This window comes from Halichoerus grypus, chromosome 2 (genome assembly GCF_964656455.1).
Source record: "Halichoerus grypus chromosome 2, mHalGry1.hap1.1, whole genome shotgun sequence".
Classification (NCBI taxonomy): Eukaryota; Metazoa; Chordata; class Mammalia; order Carnivora; family Phocidae; genus Halichoerus; species Halichoerus grypus.
The window spans coordinates 52,398,811-52,413,180 of NC_135713.1; the positions used below are offsets into that span (position 1 = coordinate 52,398,811).

Below are 14,370 nucleotides of genomic sequence, written 5' to 3' on the forward strand. Positions count from 1 at the left end.
GTGCCTGAGGTGGCTTTTCTGAAGATTCTTGGGAAATTATCTCAGGATTCCCTCTCTTATTTCTCAATACATCTTAAAAGTTAGGAAAGAACCCTGAGGTAAAATACAGAAATAATAATTTTGAGGAATTTTCCAGAAATTTCCACAATCCACATATCTTTCTCAAAAAAAATTTTTTTTTAATTTTATTTTATTATGTTATGTTAGTCACCATACAATACATCATTAGTTTTTGATGTAGTGATCCACAATTCATTGTTTTTGTATAACACCCAGTCTTCACAGAGTTACTTCTTCTTACAATCACTTTTTTATTTCAGCTCAAACATTAATTAACCTTTTCAGAGAAATGTTCTTAACTGAACAATCTAACCTCAGACCCTAGGTAACCCTTTATGTTTTTCACATTTCTTATTCCTATCTAAAAATCTAATATATTTATTGTCTTTTTATCCCTATAAGAATATACATTCTATGGGGACAGGAACCTATATATCATGTTTATTATTAGATTCTTATTTTCTATAAGAATATCTAGAATATTTGTTAAGGAATGAGTGAACTAAGAGGACAGTGGTTTTCCAAGGAAGAAAAATTAAAGATTACGTTTCTTCAGTACTGGTAGGTGCCTAATACAATACTTGACATATCATGAACACTTTCATAGAATAGGATACAAAACAGAATTTAACCAAACGCTGATTGCTACACAGGTGACCCTTGAACAACACTGGGGTTAGGGCCGCCAGCACCCCCCTCTCCCACATATTGAAAATCTACATATAAGTTCTGATTCCCCAAAACTTAACTAATAGCCTATTGTTGACTGGAAGCTTTACCAATAACATAATCAGTTAGCACATATTTTGTATGTTATATGTACTACATACTGTAATCTTATAATAAAGTAAGCTAAAAAAAATACTAAGAAAATCATGAGGAAGAGAAAATGCATTTATAGTACTGTATGTATCAAAAAAAAAAAAATCCACATGTAAGTGGACCCGAATAGTTCAAACCCCTGTAGTTCAAGGGTCAACTGTAATTAGAAAATAACTCCAGTGCCTTTCATGTGCTGTTGCTTGCTATCCACATAGGTGAATAAAATCAAAAGCACATGTAGTACATTTTTTACATATTTCAGTGGGAGCTGTATACCTTTGTTGAGAATGGGCTCCCCACACTTCACTTAATGCTACACTGAGGTAATGTTTTAGCATTTCTGTACTCATCCAACTCTAATCAAATTAAACCAACTCTGTACCTTATCGGCCTCGTGCTGCACTGACCCAAAGTTCACATTTCTTGTTGGATTTCATCAGAGAAGATGTTCTGTGTTGCAGCAGGGTTGTCAACTTCTCTTTAACATTAAGCTATTAATCTTATCCCAGGATGTGACCGTTGGTCATTCCTACAATAACTGTGATCGCCTTTTCATATTAGCTCCAATAATAAATTTGGGAGTCCCATCAAGCCTAGGAATGAGCTGTGCAAATAGATATTATCCCAGAGTTAATGGTTATCTTTTCAAACAATAATCTTGTCCTCCAACCTGCTAAGGAGCTCCCCTGAAAAATAATTAAAACATTGATAAATGATTGAAACCCAGTCTCCTCCCCAGCCTCTGCCTGCTCTCACTACCCCTGAATTAAAGCAATTCCATCCAAGCAAAATATAAGTTGAATTTTAAAAGATTCCAACACCTTCTCATTTGAGGTCCCACCAGGTTACTGCCAGCTTGTTCAGAATCTGGCTGCTTCATTCTTGCTTTCAGCAGAATTATTATCAACTGCCTATTAGCTGTCAATGTCAATGTCCTTAAAATCCCTTCACTGGATCCCTAATGAAAAGACATTAGATGATAAGGCAAGTGATTTCTCTACTTTCTTTTTGGTGTCTGACATCATTAGTGTGATTAATGAGGTGACCAGGGAACCCAAATCATTTGTCAACATTAGATTGCTAGTACAATAGCCAAAGCTCAAAGGTGGGGAAGGAACGGGAACAAAAGTCTTCTCCTATCTCTGTTCTCTACTTTATCAAGGAGACGAATGACTTACCTGTGTGAACCTGTTTGTAAGAGTAAACGCTAAGAAAATTACAAACGTGTTTATCTGCTTTCACAGTATCTGTAATCTGTAAAAAAACAAAGAATTATTTTTTAGTTTTAAAGTTTCAAAATACATTCCAGATGATTGACTAATGATTATAAAATAGACAACAAATAGCTGGATCAGTGTCTTTTAAAAGGAGTAAAAGGAAGGTACACTCACCAAAAGAAGTGATTGGCTCATGTTAGTAAAAAGCCTAGCAGTACTTTTTGCTTCAGGCACAGCTAGATGTATCTTGCCCCTCCTGTCCATGTCTTTCTCTCCCATGTCCCATTTGTCCCTCGTTTTCTCTGCTCTCATTTTCTTTGTTGTTTTCAAAATCCTAGGGAAAGACAGATAGATGAAACTCCAGGGAGTACTGAGAGAGAAAACTTTTCTCTCATTGTAGTAACTTCCCAAAATTGATACAAACCTAGCTTGCTCAGCCTTAGAGGATGAGAATATAATATATACTGATGTGTTCCCATGAGTCCAGTCCTGGATCAGGGAGAAGCAGTGCCCTCTGATGTGAAACATACTCCTAAGAGCAGGGAACTACAATACTTCTTTACCCATTAAAAAAAAAAATTAATCCTGAGCATCCAAATAATAAATATAAAATATCTACCATAGAAGGATTAAGTGGTCTTTAAGGAGAAACTATGTTTGTGCTTAGTCACATAACCTCTTTTTTTCTGCAGAGTTATGAACTGATGGGCATTCTTATGTATAGCTGGCAGGAGTACAAACTTTAGGATTTTCCTGGAGGGCAATTTGGAAACATTTTAAATATGAATACACACCTTGATCAGGCAACTACCATTCTAGGAATTTACACTAAAGAAATAATAGTAAATCTTCACCAAAAAAATGTGACTAAAGTGATGTTTATCTCAATGTGTGTAGGACATCAAAGAATTGGAAGCAAACCAAATGTCCAAAAAGTAGGGGAGAAGAGTAAAATCAGCATAGAAAGTAATATTTTTAAATTCATGTATTTACTTGTCTGTTATTTATTTATATAATCTGAAAAGATCTACAGTAAGAGGCTAGAAGTGTTTGTCTCTGGGTGGCTGAAACATGGGTGATATTTCCTGCCTTCTTTTTGCGACTCTCTATTAATTTGTCCCCAGTGAGTATATAAACTTGCATTGATTGTATAATGTTTGTATTCTGAGTTAGGGCAGCTTGAACACAGACTCCTGATTTACTTCAAATACCCTTTCTAAGTAGTACCATACTTGAATGGGAGGCAAGGCGTGCAGGACATAGGACACTTCTAAGGTGTCTTTCAGGACCAGGTATCAACTAGAAACTATTCTCTTTGGTGTCTGTCCTAAGCTAAGAGGCTACACCCAGGGGATAGGGCATACCTATGTTTGGGGTCGCTGATGATGATTCAGGTTTTTTGGTTCTGAGGGAAATCAGTAAGCAGGTGCCTGGGCTCCTCTTCCATAAAGACTGCACCTATTTACTTGCTGCATGTGGTCCTACTGACCTGGAAAGCCTAAAAAGAATTATACAGAAGAGAAAATTGCCCCCAGTTCCTGAAGTGGGAGAGGGCTGCCCTACTGTACCCCAATTTCACATGATATTTTAAAATTGATTCCAGATGCAATATAATTTAGATGAAAAATATAAAATAGTTAAAATATTATAAGAAACTTAAGAAGAATATCTGGGTAACCATGCATTATACCAGATTCTCTTAAGCAAGATAGAAGAATTAGAAGCCCTATGTAATATTTCATTCCATAAAAATTAAGGATTTTTCATGCCAAATATGTCATAAATAGAGTTAAAAGTGAAATGAGAGACTGAGGGAAATATTTTCAATGCTCATGTCATAAAAAGGGTTAATATTCCTTACATAAAAAGATCTCTAGAAATAATTAAGAAAAAGAAAAGTAACTAAAGGAACAATGGACAAAGATGAAATCCTAGTGGTTAATAAATATACAAGAATTCTCTTAATCTCTTAGGACTTAGGGGAATGCAAGTTAAAACAACAGCACTTGTTATGATGAGCTCTGGGTATTATATGTAAGTGATGAATCATTAAATTCTACTCCTGAAAACAATATTATACTATATATTAACTAACTAGAATTTAAATAAAAATTTGAAAAAACAACAAGATGTCATTTTTTCACTCATGTCATATAGAAACAATAACACAGTAAGAATACAGTGCTGATGAAGAAATGGATATATAATCTCTGATATGTAATAATTAGTGAATTGCAATGACCCTTTTTGGAAAGCAATTATGCAATAGCTGTTAAAACTGTAAATGCTTATCACCTTTGACCCACTAATGTCAATTTGGGAATCTATCCTATAGAAATAAAAAATCCTTGTGTTATATGAACAAAGATGTCTATTGCAAAGATGTCTATTTTATTGTGGCAAAATAAGAAAAAATAAATGGTCGCCAGCTGGGGAAATGGTTAGATAAATCACAATATTTCCACTCTGTGCAAGAATCTATATCTATCAAAAAGAATAGATTAGACCAGTGACTCTCAAAATCTAGCCCTTTGACCAGCAGCCTTGTCATCACCAAGGAACTTGCTAGAAATGCATATTCTTTGGACCCACCCCAGACCTACCGTATGGGAATCTCTGAGAATGGGGCCCAGTAATGTGTCTTAACAAGTTAACAAGTCATCCAGGCGGTTCTGATACATGGTTAGATCTATATCAATCGTCTTAAGAAAGCCATTCATATTGTTAAATGAATATATTAAATTTCAGAGTAATATATCTAATGCGATGCATTTTTATAGAAACACACATAGATAAAGCACACATTTTTGACATGTACTCATATTTTTGTATAAAAAAGCAGAAGTTGTAGAATGATACACCTGCTGCCATTAACACTGATTAAGGTGGGAAAGGAGGAGAGTGGAAAAAATAACCTCTCTCTTCATCCATCTCTGCTTCATTTTTCAATGAACACAGTAAGCATACATAACTTCCCTTATCTCAAAAAAGACATTTAAATAACAAATTAAAGAAAAAATAATCAAGAAACCTAGTTTTTTACCTGACCTAGATCAAACAGACCCCAAGCTAATTGGATATCAATTTTGGTAAAAAGATTTTCCTTTCACCAAGCCTTAACTGGCCTTCAGAACTAGCTAGTGATGGTCCTGGTATAGCCCTTCATTAAGCAAACTCTTTTAAATAGGTAAATGGATGAGAGCAAAAATTCTTGGATTTTGTGTGAAGGGGCTAAAAAGCACAATTCCTCTGGATAAATTTCTCCAAGCTATCTTTAGTAAAGTTAAAGTTAAAACCCATCCATTGGACCCTCTGAAAAGATTATAGTCACTGAAAGCAAACTATGCAGATGCCAACATCTGCAGTACAACTTCAAGCAATTTATTAAATGTGGATTTTGTCCACTGGCACTTTATTCCAATCCCTTCCATTGTGCTTTAAATTGTAAATTGTAAATGTGTAAAACAATGTTTCCTGTTTAAAACCTTAAAATCATTCATTGAAATATCATTTTTAGGATCAAATAAGTTAAATGTTGAATTACTATTTTTTTGGCTATTTTCCTTTCAAGGACAAAATATTCCAATAGTATCACCTGAAACTGACCCTATCTATATCTGAAGTTTGTTAGAAGATACATTTACTTGAAAAGGTCTAGCAAGTCAATAAATACATGACTTGGGATCCAAAAGTTACATCCCAGGAAGTCACAAAAGCTAATAACTTGGGCCGAAATAATCATGGATTTTAGGTAAATTTAACTCGTGATGTCAACTTCTTCCTTTTAATTACTTAGCTCTTGAATACAGTCAATAGTCTGATGAGCTCTGACTATGGAGAACTCAACTAAAAATATTTTGAATTAATAATCATCTGCAATATGACATTTAGGATTCTAAAGCTCTAGTCCTCCCCCACACGCACAACCCATTCTTTTTCCATGGCACAACTTTAGGGTTATAAGTGAAGTGAATCTCTAAAGAATAATGACCAGGTGATTTGATTTTTGCATATTGCAAGAAAATTAAGAGGAATATTTACTTGCCCTTAAAAAAAAATGTATATTCCACTAAAAAGAACCTAGATTTAAAATTTCCTCAGGCTCAAAAAAATACTTCCATAACCTAATATGTCATGGTGGTCTAAATGATTTCCAAGACAATGTCATAAAAAGAAGCTTTTTGTCACTAAACTTAAAATAGATTAGACTTATATAATTTAATTAAGTTAACAAAGTCCACTGTAATACTTTAGAAGTGAATCTCTTTTAATCTTCCAATTTTATTGGCTTCATTTACTGTTGCAAAGAATTTCTAACCCACCATTACATCTATGCCTTTCCATAGAGCCACTCAGAGTCCTGAGGAAAAAAAACCAACTCATTTTATTATATGCTTTAGTTCTCAGCACATACCAACAAATAGGGAAAATCCTTTCTGTCTCAGCTCTGACATGTTTGCTCTGCATTAACATATCCCACTAGCATAAGTAAATATTTTTTTCTTCCTTTAGGCAAATATTTGAGAACCTACTATGTGCCAGTTCTTGCTAAGCACTTCAAGTGCATAAGGAAAATCAAGATGGGGATTTGACGTAAGTAGTTTATGTTACAGTGAAGATCTCTCTCTAGAATAGTTTCTTAAATATTTTTTTGTTAACTCAATCATTATTTAATCAGATGTCTGACTTAACATCCATGCTATTTCCTATCCTGTTAGTAACTGATTAATCCATTTTACTATTTTGCTCTAAATGTTTTACCACCCTCCACAGTGTTCCTTTGGATACTTCCCTTCATTGAGGCCAGCTGATCACTGACACCTGAGCAAGGAATAGATCCTATGGACCTTCCAAAATTATTTTACTTCATTTCTACATTATAACACTCTTTCTTTTGTCAAAAAGTGTTCTGAAATGCTGGAACCAAGGAGAATGTTCTTATTTAAATATTAGGAATTTGTGTCTGCATAATTTAAAGCACAATATCTTCCCCTGAAAGGATTTATATGTTGTGCTGAGAGAGTTTGCCAGTTTTATTTGTGGTGTTAATAGAAGTTCAAATTGTTAAATTAGGTTTAGATATCATATTCATGGTCTGCATTAACAAGAAAAAAAAGCAGACAGTTGAATAGATTTGGAAACTATATGTTCATGGCAATGAACATATTAAGTATGAAGAAAAAAATATAATGTGGTTTTAGGAAAAAGTCTTTCTAGCTGAAACTCTCATCTATGGCCATGGGATTTTTTCTCTCTCTCTCACTAAACCTTTGTCTGTCCTGTAGTCCTAAAAAGACTGCTCAGTAGAGGAAGAAATCCAATGTTGAAGAATTCATGTTATTGAAATCCCCACCAGTTGTTAATAGCCCTCCAGAGCCATGGCCAGATTTTACAGGTAGTCAAGATCCTTTAGTCATCTTCTGGTTTTTGGATTACTGAGTTATTTGAGAATACCTTTTAATTTAGAGTCATGTCTACAAAATTCCTCCTGTTAACCGGAGGAACCACAAAACATTGAGACTGAAAGAGTTAAAGTTCACCATCCCCATCAGATAGTAGATTCCCCACACATTTCCAGATGATTATCCAAAACATACTTCCATACATTTACAACAACAAACTTTTAAAAGTTTAATGCTATCCAGTAGAAATTTTCCTGGAAAATTTCTTTAACTAAAAAGTACTTTAAACTCCACAGTAGAATTCTTGGAAGGGAGTTTATAGAACCCACAATGGGATTTCCTATTAGATCTACAACAAAGAAAATATGCACCACCATCTCCAACCACTGGTTAGGAATGAAGATGCTGGAGTTAAAAATGCCTGGGTTTGATTCCAGCTGCGCAGTCTTGCACATATTACTCACTCTGCTAATCTCTCTAAGCTTCACATTCTTCACATATAAAATGAGGATAAAATTAATGCCTGTCTCAAAGGGTCTTTGTAAAGATTAAATAAAATAAGGTGCTTAGTACAATGCCCAACACATAGTTCCCACTCTATCAATTCATGATTCAACACATATGGAAATGCTACTCTCTGGTCATTTTCAATATTTTTACTCCACCATTTTTCTTAATAGACTCTAAAGGGTTTACCAGTTTTAATGGTAACACACAGTTCCAAAGAAACATTAGTATTTATCTTCTGTAGTATTTCTTTTTAATTTTTGTTTTCTTATTCATAAATAACATCTTTTATCTCTATTTTCCTCTTCCTACTTTCTTTGGTTATTTTGCTTTTTGTTTTTTTAACTTCTAAATTCCTTCATTTTTTCCTCCTCTTATAGGCGTTAGGACTCTGATTACAGCTCCTATTATAACCTGTAGGGTTAGGTATGATGTGCCTCATTTCATTGCTTTGTAAAAAATTTGCCATGTTTGTTACCTTCTTTTTGATTCAAGAATAATCTGGGAGTGAACTTCTTAATTTCTCTGTTGTCAAGAATCTTTTTGGGGGGCACCTGGGTGGCTCAGTCCTTGGGCATCTGTCTTCAGCTCAGGTCATGATCCCAGGGTTCTGGGATAGAGCCCCGCATCAGGCTCCCTACTCAGCGGGAAGCCTGCTTCTCCCTCTCTCACTCCCCCTGCTTGTGTTCCCTCTCTTGCTGTGTCTCTCTCTGTCAGGTAAATAAATAAAATCTTTAAAAAAAAAAAAAAAAGGATTATTTTTGGTCATCTTCCGATTTTTAGATTACTGTAGTTATTTAAGAATACCTTTTAATTTAGTCATCTCAACAACAACAAAAAAAAACATTTCGTCTTAACAGCTAAAAATACATAATCACCTAAGGAAAATTTTTTAATTAACAATTCTGGATCACAGAGGCAAGATGGCACTAGAGTAGGGGACCTCGGTTCATCTGGTGCCTTGAATGCAGCTAGATAACTATCAAACCATTCTGAACACCCATGAATTCAGCCTGAGATGTAAGAAAAAAATATCTGGAACTCTACAGGTAGAAAAGTGACTGCTTTTTGCAAGGTAGGAGGTGTGGAGACGTGAATCTGAGGGGAAATATCAGAAGATAAAGGGAGCAGGGAGGGAGCCTCCATAAGCTGGCTACCAGAAAGTGATAGAGCCCCGGAGGGAAAAATTGGAACTCTTGGAAATCTGCTCCAGTGACAGACATCCCTGTCTGAGAGGGGCTCAGGGGATGAAAAGGGCAGAATTCTAGGTGGGTCAGTGTGGTCTCAGGATCTCCAGAGTCATAGAACAGGGGTGCCTGAGCAGGTAGAGTGCCCAAGCAGTGGAGCAGGGAAACTGGTTACAGTCAGGGAGCCCAGGAGGTGACTCTCAGCTCAGGTCTCCATAACCAGCAGCTGGGCTGATTGGGTTACTTCTTTCCACCCGGGCACCCTGAAAAGGACTAGAACACTCAGACCATCTGCCATCCCCTAGGAGGGCTGCAACAGGTGTGCCCATGACCGGGCAACAGCTCTCAGGGCAGCAGCCCCATAAAGGACAATACAGTAACACTCAGCCATCTCCCAGGAGTGGCAGAGTGGTTATGCACATAAGCCCATGACCGCTCTCAGCCCCAGGGCACACAAAGGGCAGAAATGAAGGACCCTCGGACTCCCGCGTCCCCCCCCCCCACAAGGATTGTTGTGGACACACATTGCAGGCGTCTGTGGAGTTTGGCACACACAGAAGTGAAGACCATTTGTCCCAGATGGTTTACTGAAGAGGGAGGACAGCCATCTTTCCACTCTGGGGAGGGAGATCAGGGCTTGGCCATTTTTATTTTGATCCTCTAAAAAGGCGAGGAAAGCCTCCAAGGAAAAAAAAGCCACGCAGAGGACCAGCTTGCACTGAGCCCAGCCCCCTGGCAAGGGGCAGAAACTCTGCCCAGGCAAAGACACCTGAGAAGCGCACAGCAGACCCCTCTCCCAGAAGACCAACTGGAAGAACAGGTGCACAACTAGTTTACAGATCCCACAAAACTGTAAAACTCCAGGACTAGGGGGAAGTGGTACACAGAACTAAAGGTTTTTTCTCATAATTCATTTATCTTTCGATCTGAAATTTTCCATTTCTTTTTTTTTCCCCATTTCAACTAGTTTCTTATTTTATCAACTCTTTTTAAGTCGCTTTTTAACTTTTATTTTTTACATCTACATTTTATAAATATATGCTTCATTTTTGGACTTTTTTCACTCTATTCAATTTTATTTTTGTATATATATATATAAGTTTTGCCATCTTTGCAATTTGGGGACTTAGTGTCTTCTACCACAGAGACCAAAATTCATTCCAGAACAAGTGGATAACCCTATTTTGTCCACCTGTGAGATTATATTCTCTCTCTCCCCCCTCCCTGCCTTTTGTTTTGTTTTGTTTTTGTTTGCTTTTCTGTTATGGTATCTGACCTCTTCAGATTTGTCTAGGGTGTATTTTGCTTGGGTCATGTTTGATAATTTGATTCTGCTCACTTGCTCATCCATTCTAGAAGGAGGAATTCACAAAAAAGAAAGACCAAAAGTAATGTTCTCTGTCACATATCTAATCGATACAGATATAAGTAAGATGTCAGAGATGGAATTCATGATAACAATTATAAAGTTAATACCTGGGCATGAAAAAAAGCATAAAAGACACTAGAGAATCTCTTAGTACAGAAATGAGACCTAATCAGGCTGAAATTCAAAATGCTATAACTGAGACAGAGTCTGAATTGGATGCTCTAACAACTAGGGTGAATGAGGCAGAAGAGAGAGTTAAGTGATCTAGAAGACGGGTTAATGGAAAGGAAGGAAGTTGAAGAAAAGAGAGAAAAACAACTAATAGCCCATGAAGAGAGGCATTGAGAAATCAGTGATGCTATGAAATGTACCAATGTCAGAATTATTGGGGTGTCTGAGGGTGAAGGGGGGGCAGAAGGTATATTTGAGCAAATCATAGCTGAGAACTTCCCTAATCTGGGGAAGGAAACAAGCTTTCATGTCCAAGAGGGAAAATCAATAAAAATAGACCACCCCGATATATAATAGTGAGGCTTGCAAATTTCAGAGACAGAGAGAAAATCCTGAAAGCAGCTCAAGACAAGAGGCTCCTAACCTACAGAGGGAGAAACATCAGACCTATCCCCAGAAACCTGGCAGGCCAGAAAGGGCTGGCATGATAATATTCAGGGTACTAAATGAGAAGAACATGCAGCCAGGAATACTTTATCCAGCAAGGCTGTCATTCAGAATGGAAGGAGAGATAAAGAGCTTCCAAGACAGACAGAAACTGAAAGAATGTATGTGACCACCAAGCCAGCCCTGCAAGAAATATTAAGGGGGATCCAGTAAGCAAAGAGAGACCCCAAGAGTAGCATAGCCCAGAAAGAAACAGAGACCATCTACAGAAACAGGGACTTCACAGGCAATACAATGGCACTAAATTTGTATCTTTCAATAGTAACTCTGAATGTAAATGGGCTAAATGCTCCAATCAAAAGACAGGGTATCAGATTGGATAAAAAAGCAAGATCCATCCATATGCTGTCTACAAGGGACTCAGTTTAGACCTAAATACACCTCCAAACTGAAAGTGAGGGGGTAAAGAACAATTTACCATGCTAATGGACCTCAAAATAAAGCTAGGGTAGCAATCCTCATATCAGACAAATTAGATTTTAAAACAAAAACTGAAGTAAGAGATGAAAAGTGACACTATATCATACTTAAATGGTCTATCCAACAGGAAGATCTAACAACGATAAATATTTATGCCCCCAACATGGGAGCAGCCAATTATATGAACCAATTAATAGCCAAAGTAAAGAAGCACATTGATAATAATGCATTAAGAGTAAGGGACATCAACACCCCATTCACAGCAATGGACAGATCCTAAGCATAAGATCAACAAAGAAATAAGGGGTTTAAATGACAAACTGGACCAGATGGGCTTCACAGATATATACAGAACATTCCATCCTAAAAAAACAGAATACTCATTCTTCTCGAGGGCTCATAGAACATTCTCCAGAACAGATCACATACTGGGTCACAAATCAGGTCTCAACCTATGCCAAAAGATTGAGATTATTCCCTGCATATTTTTAGACCACAATACATTGAAACTGAACTCAATCACAAGAGGAAATTAGAAGGAACTCAAACACTTGGTGGTTAAAGAGCATCCTGCTAAAGAATGAGTGGGTCAACCAGGAAATTAAAGAAGAATTTTAAAAATTCATGGAAACTAATGAGAATGAAAACACATCTGTTCAAAACCTTTAGGATACAGCAAAGGCATCCTAAGAGGGAAGTATATTGCAATACAAGGCTCTCTCAAAAATTAGAAAAATCTCAAATACACAAGCTAGCCTTACACCTAAAGGAGCTGGAGAAAGAACAACAAATAAAGCCTTAACCAAGCAGGAGAAGAGGAATAATAAAGATTAGAGCAGAAATCAATGAAATAGAAACCAGAAAAACAGTGGAACAGATCAATGAAACTACAATCTGATTCTTTGAAAGAATTAGTAATATCGATAAACCTCTGGCAAGACTTATCCAAAAGAAAAGAAAAGGACCCAAATTAATAAATTCATGAATGAAAGGGGAAAGATCACAACCAACACCTAGGAAATACAGACAATTTTAAGAACATATTACAAGCAAGTATATGCCAACAAATTAGGCAATCTGAGAGAAATGGATGCACTCCTGGAAACTTATAAACTACCAAACTGAAACAGGAAGAAATAGAAACTCTGAACAGACGAATAACCAGCAAGGAAATTGAAGCAATAATCAAAAACAAGAGTCCAGGGCCAGATGGTTTCCCAGGGGAATTCGCCCAAACACTTAAAGGAGAAATAATACCTATTCTATTGAAGCTGTTTCAAAAAATAGAAATGGAAGGAAAACTTCCAAACTCCTTCTATGAAGCCAGCATTACCTTGCTCCCAAAACCAAAGACCCCATCAAAAAGGAGAATTACAGACCAGTATCCCTGATGAACATGGATGCCTAAATACTCACCGAGATACTAGCCAATAAGATCCAACAGTACATTAAAAGGATTATTCACCATGACTGGGTGGGATTTATTCCTGGGATGCAAGGGAGGTTCAACAACTGCACATCAATCAGCATGATAGATCACATTAATAAAAGAAAAGACAAGAACCATATGATTCTCTCAGTTGATGCAGAAAAAGCATTTGACAAAATATAGCATCCTTTCTTGATTAAAACTCTTCAAAGTGTAGGTACAGAGGGAACATACCTCAGTATCAGAAAAGCCATCTATGAAAAGTCCACAGCAAAAATTATTCTCAGTGGGGAAAAACTGAGAGCTTTTCCCCTAAGGTCAGGAACATGACAGGGATGCCCATTCTCACCACTGTTGTTCAACACAGTACTAGAAGTCCTAGCCTTGGCAATCAGACAAGAAAAAGAAATAAAATGCATTCAAATTGGCCAAGAAGAAGTCAAACTCTCGCTTTTCACAGATGACATGATACTTTATGTGGAAAACCCAAAAGACTCCACCCCAAAATTGCTAGAACTTATACAGCAATTCAGTAATGTGGCAGGATATAAAATCAATGCACAAAAGATGAACTATTGGGATTTCATCAAGATGAAAAGCTTTTGCACAGCAAAGAAAACAGTCAACAAAACCAAAAGACAGCTGACAGAATGGGAGAAGATAATTGCAAATGACATATCAGATGAAGGACTAGTATTCAAAATCTATAAAGAACTTATCAAACTCAACACCCAAAGAACAAATAATCCAATCAAGAAATGGGCAGAAGACATGGACATTTCTCCAAAGAAGACATACAAATGGCCATCAGACACATGAAAAAATGCTCTTCATCAGTTGTCATCAGGGAAATACAAGTCAAAACCACAATGAGATACCACCTTCACCAGTTAGAATGGCTAAAATTAGGAAGATGGGAAACCACAAATATTGGAGAGGATGTGGAAACAGAGGAACCCTCCTACACTATTGGTGGGAATGCAAGCTGGTAGAGCCACTCTGGAAAACAGTATGTAGGTTCCTCAAGAAGATAAAAATAGAGCTACCCTATGACCCAACAGTTGCACTACTGGGTATTTACCTCAAAGATAAAGATGTAGTGAAACAAGGGGCACCTGCACCCCAGTGTTCATAGGAGCAATGTCCACAATAGCCAAACTATGGAAGGAGCCAAGATGTCCTTCAACAGATGAATGGATAAAGAAGATGTCGTTCAGGGGAGGAGGAGCAAGATGGCGGAGGAGTAGGAGACCTGAATTTTGTCTGGTCCTAGGAATTC

General features: G+C 36.8%; 1 long non-coding RNA gene across 1 annotated transcript in view; it reads right to left on the minus strand.

Annotated features, from left to right (window-relative positions):
• Positions 1-224: 224 nt before the first annotated feature.
• The window catches only part of LOC118542786 (uncharacterized), a 119,288-nt gene continuing 105,142 nt past the window's right edge, over positions 225-14,370 (minus strand). Inside the window, exons 4-6 of the long non-coding RNA XR_013445608.1 lie at positions 2,274-2,433; positions 2,061-2,136; positions 225-1,568 (exon numbers count right to left, since the gene is read on the minus strand). This is a non-coding gene — a long non-coding RNA (uncharacterized LOC118542786). The remainder of the gene's footprint in view (positions 1,569-2,060; positions 2,137-2,273; positions 2,434-14,370) is intronic.